We start from the raw sequence: 7,443 nt of genomic DNA, 5'->3' as shown, positions 1-7,443 counted from the left end.
CAAATAAACAAAAACCTATCTAATAAAATATACCTACTTACGCTCTCTTTTGGATGACATTTGCATGGAATGTCTTTTTCCATTCCTGCATTTTCATTCTATGTGTGCCCATCAAGGTGAATCGAGTCCCTTCTAGGTAGCGTATAGGTGAATCTTGTATTTTATCCATCCTGTCACTCTATGTCATTTGATTGAAAAACGTAATCACAATCAAGATAGTTATGGATAGGTAAGGACTTACTGCTGCCATTTTGTTTTATTATTTCAGGTTGTTTTGTAGATCCTTTCTTCCTCTTTTGCTATCTTTTTCTGTGATTAGATGATTTTCTACAGTGAAATGTGTTGATTCTTGTTTTTTCTTTGCTTGTTTGAGGCAGAGATTTTTGCTATAGGGCATGTGTGTTCACCAGAGAGGAAGTGAGGAATTAGCCCCCAGGAGGATGGTCATGCTGCAGCTCCTTCTCCTCCATTCTCCTCTCAGGATTCAGGGTATGCATGCACATGCACCAGCTATAAGTTTCAAGCTGCAGGATCCAGGACTTGAACCACAGTTAGCCACGTGGGAGTCCAGTGCCTTAACCACTATGCCACCTGCTGGCCCCAATGCTTTGATTCTTTACATTGTGTGTGTGTGTGTGGCTTTGTGGTTACCATGAGGGATACATAAAACATCTTACAGCTTTGGGTTTTTTGTCAGAGAGGGTCTTGTTACAGTGTCTCCTGCCTTAGCCTCCCAGCTGGGACTACAGGCTTGTGTCACCATGCTCATCTTTTTTTGTTTATATTTTAGATGGGGTTCGTTTTGTTGCCTAGGACAGCCTTGAACTTGTGATCCTTCTGCTTCAGCCTCCCCAGGTCATGGGAATTATGGGTGTATCCCACCATACGTGGCTTTGGATTGGATTGGGAATCAAACCTAGATCTCTCATGTGGTTTTAGCCTGAGGACCACAGTGCTCTAATGACACATGCCACTACAGCTGGACGAAACACTTTATAGTCTTCATGTTTTAGCCTGAGGACCACAGTGCTCTAATGACGCATACCACTGCAGCTGGACGAAACATTTTATAGTTTTCATAGGCTATTTCAAGCTGATAATTCAACTTCAATCACACTCACACGCACACACAAACTGAATTTTTGCTTCCCAGCTGCCATGTTTTCTGCTTTTTGTATCACAATTTATATCTTTGCACAGTGTGTCCCTTAGCGCATTATTGTAGCAATTACTATTTTTTAAAGAACTATTTGTTTAATTTTATTTATTATTATTTTTTTAAATTTGAACAGAGAGAAACAGAGAGAGAGAGGGAAAATGAGAAAGCAAGCCACCAGGTCTAGGACTTGAACCATAGTAGGCTGTGTAGGAGTCCAGTGTCTTAACCCCCACACCACCTGCTAGCCCCATATTGCAATAATTATTAATATTTTAATATTTTTGTCTTTTAGCCTTCACACTAAAGATACAATGGATCCTCAAAAGTTTGTGGAAAATGCTATGCATAGATTTCAAAAAAATTTTGCACTAAAAATAAACGTGTACTTTAATTCCCTTTGTCCCTAAACTTTTTACTTATATATTTATTTTCATTTTGTTATAGGATATGTGCACTCACTGGAGAGAGACAGGAGCAGGAAGGACTGAGAAATCATTTCTACTCCTCCATTCTTCTCTCAGGGTTCTGGGCATGCATGTACATGTGTCTGGTCCGGGACTCAAACCACTCAGTCAGCCACATGGGATCCAGCTGCCTTAACCTCCACACTACCTGCTGGCCCTCCCAAACTTTTCAAGTCTCACTGTATATGTGATTTATATACCACCATCACAGTATTATTTTGAATTTGACTATGTACTTACTTTTACCAGTGAGTTTTATATTTTTGTGTTATTAATTAGCTTCTTTTCTTTGAGCTTGAAAAAACTCCCTTCAGCATTTCTTTTTTTGGGGGGAGGGAGGTTTTTGCTATAGGGCGCGTGCGCTCACCAGACAGACAGACAGAGACATAGAGACAGAAAGCAAGAAATCACCCCCCAGGGGGGATGACCACGCCGCAATCCCTTCTCCTCCATTCTCCTCTCAGGATCTTGGGCACGCATGCGCACGCGCCCGGCGTGAGTTTTAAGCCACCAGGTCCGGGACACGAACCACGGTCGACTACGTAGGAGTCCAGTGACATAGCCATTACGCTAACTGCTGGTTCCCTTCAGCATTTCTTAAACGGCAGGTGTAGCGATGATGAACTTCCTCAACTTTTGTTCATCTGGGAAAGCCATTATCTCCCTTTCATCTTTGAAGAACAGCCTTGTATCTTGGTTGGGCAGTTATTTCTTTCAGTGCCTTTTTTTCTTTCTTCTTTCTTTCTTATTTTGCCAGAGGGCATGTGCACTAGTCAAAGACAGAGAGAGAGAGAGAGAGAGAGAGAAGGGGAGAAATCACTCCCCATAGGGTGTAGTCACACCACAGTCCCTTCTCCTCCATTACTATATTCTGTCAGTGTTCTGGGCATGTATGCACACACACCTGGCATGATTTTCAAGTCACAGGGGTCAGGATTCGAACCATACGACGGTCAGTCATGTGGGTTCATTGCCTTAACCACTAGGCCCCAGGGCCAGCCTCTTTTCTTTCAGTACTCTGAATTTATCACCCCACTCTCCCCTGGCCTAATAATATGGGTCGCTTCACAAGTTTGCATGTCAACCTTGCGCAGGGGGCCATGCTAATCTTCTCTAGAATGTTCCAGTTTTAGTAGATGCACTGCTGAAGTGTAGTTGGGTCACCTGATAACACATCATCTTGCCTTTCATGTATCTGAAAAGATCTTTAATTTTATCTTCATTTTTGTAAGGTATTTTCACTTGGTACAGAATTTTAGTTTGACAGGATATTTCCCCCCTTTTGCTTTTAACATTTTAATGATGTTGTCTTCTGGCCTTAATTGTTTCTGATGAGAAACCAGCTCTCTCCGGCTGCTTTTCATATTACCTGTGTACTTGTGTTTTTCAGGAGCTTAACTTTGATGTGCCTACATGTGATTTTCTTTGTATTTATCTTGTTTGAGGTGTGCTGAACTTTCTAGATTTGTGGGCTTCCTTCTTCCTTTCTTTGATAAAATTTGCAATATATTTGCAAATAGATTTGACCAGTATTTCTTCATATATTTTTCTGCCCTATTTTCTAGGTCCTCTCTTTCTGGAACTCCAGTGGCTCATTTGTTCCATTAATTGTTTTTCAATCTTTCTCCTCCTCAGGGCTTCCGTTTGGATAATTTCAATTGATTTGTTTTTTAGTTCACTGATCCTGTTATGCCAGAGGATATGTGTGTGTGTGTGTGTGTGTGAAAGAGAGAACAAGAGAGAGAGAGAAAGAACTGTGCCCCATGGGGCCGGGTCATGCTACACTCTTTTTTCCTCCAAGCTCTATCCCATCAGGATCCTGGGCAAGCACTCATGAACCTGACCTGTTTTTCAAGCTAACGGGGCCAAGACTTGAACCCTGGTTGGCCGTATGGGATCTAGTTTCCTCTGTGCAGTGCTTAACCACTGTGCTATAGGGTCAGCCTTGTCTTCTCTAACCAGTCAACTATGAATGTTTTTACATTTCATTATTACATTTTTCAATTCGAAAATTTTCTCTTTTTTTTTCCTAACAGTATTTTTCTTTCTCAAATTCCTTCTTTTCACACATCAAATACATTTTTTGCCTATAGATTTGTTTTTATATTTATTGTAGTTATCTTAAAGTCTCTTGTCTTAGTCCATTGAGGCTACTGTAACAGTGGCTTCCTGCTGTGTCTTCCCCTAAGGGAAGGACTAGTTAGCTCTCTGGGCCTCTTCTGTAAGAGGTCTCTGCTCTCATGGCCTAATCCCTCCCAAAGGCCCCACCTCATAACACCATCGCATTGATAATTTCAACACATGAACATTAGAGAGACCCAAACATTCAGACCATAGCAATTCCCTTTGCTAGTTTCAGTAACTGGTTTGTCACCTTTTTTTTTTTTAACTCATTTTTCTCTTTACTGGGTTACGTTTTTCTGTCTCTTCATACATCTAGCAATTTAGAAAAGCTTAGTATGCATAGAAAACTTTGCATTTTGTTATCTTTTTCTGAAGAGTATTGAGTTTTACTCTAGTAACCAGATACGTTATCACTGGATCTACTCTTAAGGACTTAATTGTAAGCTTTGTTAAGGCAAGCCTGTTTTGATTTTTCCCTTAATCTTTGGGTGAATATCTTAATCTTGGAATGTAGTGTTTAATCCTAGCATGTGGCCCTTCTGAGATTTCAGCGTAAAGCCTAAAGTAGGAGACTTAGTACAACACAAGCTACTCCGCCGTCATCCTAAATTGGAAATCCCCTACTTTTTTTTTTTTTAAATAAGGATAATGCCTACTTCACAAGGATTCTTTTTCCCCTCTGTGTGAGAATTAAATAAGAATATACACATGCATTACCTGCCATACAGACACTCAGGAGAGGTGAGGCTCCTTCCTTCATGTCAAGCCGGAGTCTGCTTCCTTTTATCTTCTCTTCCTTAGTTCTCGCTTGGCTCTATGGGCCCAGACTTCACAGGTGGAACTTCTTTCCCATGAGGGGCCCATCAGGGAGTCAACGACAGAGATCACGTCCTTTATCTTCAGGCTGAACATTCCAGTCCTTCTGGCTATTTCTTGGGTCATAGGTTTTCTTCAGGGAAATTGGAGTCTCTTGAACCATCTTATTCATATTTCTTAATTAAGAAACATCCTAAACTCGAGCTCCAGTCCTGCCATTTATAAACTGCAATTTGAACAAGTCAGTTCATCTCAGTTCAATACCACATCTGAAAAAATGGCATTGTAATACTATCTAGTCCACGTCAGGAAATTCGAGACTTTAGCAACGCTGGTGCAAGGTTACAGGAGATGTCTCCAGCTCCTAGGTTCCCGCTGGTTATGGTGGATGAACTCTGGCTCCCTTCCTCTGAGTGTCTGGGTGGAAGGGAAGAAGGAGGGGAGGGGTTAATATCATCACATTTCAGTTTTTCTCCACCAGAGAGGCCTTCGGCTAGCTCTCCCTTGACTTACCAAGGGCAATCACAGCTTCCTGGGGCAGGTTTCACTTTTCTTCCAAAGATCATGCAGCCTGGGCTCATCTGAGAACCCTGTATTTCACCTGTTGTTACAACTCTGACTCCATTCTTGGCAAAATAATGCAGATTTTATGTATAGAAGTATTTTCCTTCCTCCCGAGTGTCTCTGTCTGAAACATGGGGATCATGCCATACATCCTCCAAATGTTTCTTTTTCTTTCTTTCTTTTTTTTAAAGATTTTTTGCTATAGGGCATGTGTGTTCACTGAGGAGACAGAGAGAGGCAGAGAGACAGAAAGCAAGAAATCAACCCCCAGGGGGGATGGCCACACTACAATCCCTTCTCCTCCAGTCTCCTCTGGGATTTTGGGCACACACACACACACACACACACACACACACACACACGTGCCTGGCATGAGTATCAAACTGCTAGGTATGGGCCTTGAACCGAGATTGGCCATGTGGAAGTCTAGCAATGTAACCATTATGCCATCTGCTGGTCTCCCAAATGTTTCTCTTTGATCCCCAAATATCTTTGCAGAGAATGGACAGTGGTAGTGATTCAGTTACAATGGTGTAACAATACCTTTATAAAGTCATTACGCAAGTGAGTAGGGCGATCATAAAATTTAACCAGAGCAATATACTTCTGAGAGTAAAATGGGATGCTATTAATATCACGCTATGACTGTCTCAAGAAAATTGGAATGTATATGACATTGTACTCTTGTATGCCATAGGGTTTGATTTCTATAAATGTTCCTCCTTCTTGAGAATAAATATTAGGCAACTGAATCCCCAGATATACCAGATATAAATGAAAAGCACTTTCCTTCATTCTTCCACAGACTCTTCTTTTTCTCAGGAACTTTATTGTTGGGGAACTTCCCAGCTGACGCAGGGGCTGAAATAGCATGGCCTGTGTAGAGCCATCAGGGACAAGAATCACTGTGGCCACTTTTGTTTGAAGCACCTTCTCAGCAATGACAGCAAAGGCTTGAGCAGAAATCACCTTCTTGAAAGTCAAGGACTTACTGCCCCTCATTGAGCTGCGTCCTGCCTGGCTAATATCTGTTTACTCACACAGCTCCCACGAAAGGTCACTGCCTTCCCCCAGGGTTGCTGGTTTGCATGTAATGGAGCTGCAAAGTGACCCTCTTCTCCTCCAGTTCCATGCAGCCACACTCCTGCCCTAGCCTAAGTCCCCAACAGAAGAGTCAAGAAATACATGTGCTACTCTCATCTTATTTCTGAACAAGACATGTTTACTTTCACCTTTCCACACTGCTAGTAGTACATCTAGAAGGCCTTCCTCCTCCTTTTTTTCTGTCTGGTAAGGACCCACTTATTCTTCCGGTCTTAACTCAAATATCATGTGTTCTGTGAAGCCTTTCCTGAGACGCCTCACCACCACTAATCTGCTTCAGGTGTCAGAATCAATTAGGATTTGATTCTGTTAATTTAATTTTTAAGAGCATGACTGTTGCTTCAACAATATACTGTTGGTCTTTCACAAGGAAGTCAGAAGGTCAGTAGTCAAAGACTGCTATGGTGGCTCCTTCGTGCCATCAGGGATTCCGACTCCTATCTTTCTGCTTTGCCATCCACAGTACATGGTTTTCTGAGGTGATTTGGTTCAAGAAATTTGCTGAAGGTACAGTTATATGTACATATGACAGCTAAAAAAAAAAAAAGAAACCCAGCAGGACAAAAAGAAGTTTTTCTGGCTAATCAGGTCCTTCTTATGCTAGTGCTATAAAAAATACATCCTTCTGTTAAACCAACCTTGAATTCCTGGAATTAACCCACCTCAGTCAAAATGCATTATCATTTCTAGGCATCCCTGGATGCCACTTGTTAATGCTTTGCTCAAGATTTTTGCACCCATGGTTCATGGGTGAGAAGGTTCTATCTTACACTGTATTCAGGTTTTGGTATCATGATTACACTAACATCATAGGCAGGTAGAAACTCTTCTCTCTTTTCGATTCTTTGCAATACTTATGATTGGAATTATGAGGCCAGCAAGGGGTGTGGTGGTTAAAGGTGCTGGACTCCCACACGGCTGACAACAGTTCAAGTCTCGAAATTGGTGGCTTGCTTTCTCGTTTTCCCTCTCTCTCTTTCTCTGTATCTCTCTGATCAAACTGGAAAATAATAATAAATAAAATTTTAAAAGATTGGAGTTATTTTGTATTTTTGGATACTTGGAAGAACCCACTGATAGAACTTTCTGGACCTGGAGTTTTCATTACAAGAAGACTTTTAACTATTGATTCAAACTTCTTTAATAATTGTAGGACTCCTATTTTTTCTTAATAGCGTGTACTTTCTAGGACTATGTTCATTTCATCTACAT

General features: G+C 41.3%; 1 non-coding gene across 1 annotated transcript; it reads right to left on the bottom strand.

Moving 5' to 3' along the window:
- Positions 1–2,672: 2,672 nt before the first annotated feature.
- Positions 2,673–2,776, bottom strand: LOC114009694 (U6 spliceosomal RNA). The gene has a single exon (XR_003551074.1). It is a non-coding gene; the product is annotated as a U6 spliceosomal RNA (small nuclear RNA).
- Between the last annotated feature and the right edge of the window lie 4,667 nt (positions 2,777–7,443).

The sequence above is a fragment of the Tupaia chinensis genome, unplaced genomic scaffold (genome assembly GCF_000334495.1).
Source record: "Tupaia chinensis unplaced genomic scaffold, TupChi_1.0 Scaffold000604_1, whole genome shotgun sequence".
NCBI lineage: Eukaryota > Metazoa > Chordata > Mammalia > Scandentia > Tupaiidae > Tupaia > Tupaia belangeri.
This window is presented reverse-complemented; position numbering and strand designations above follow the sequence as displayed.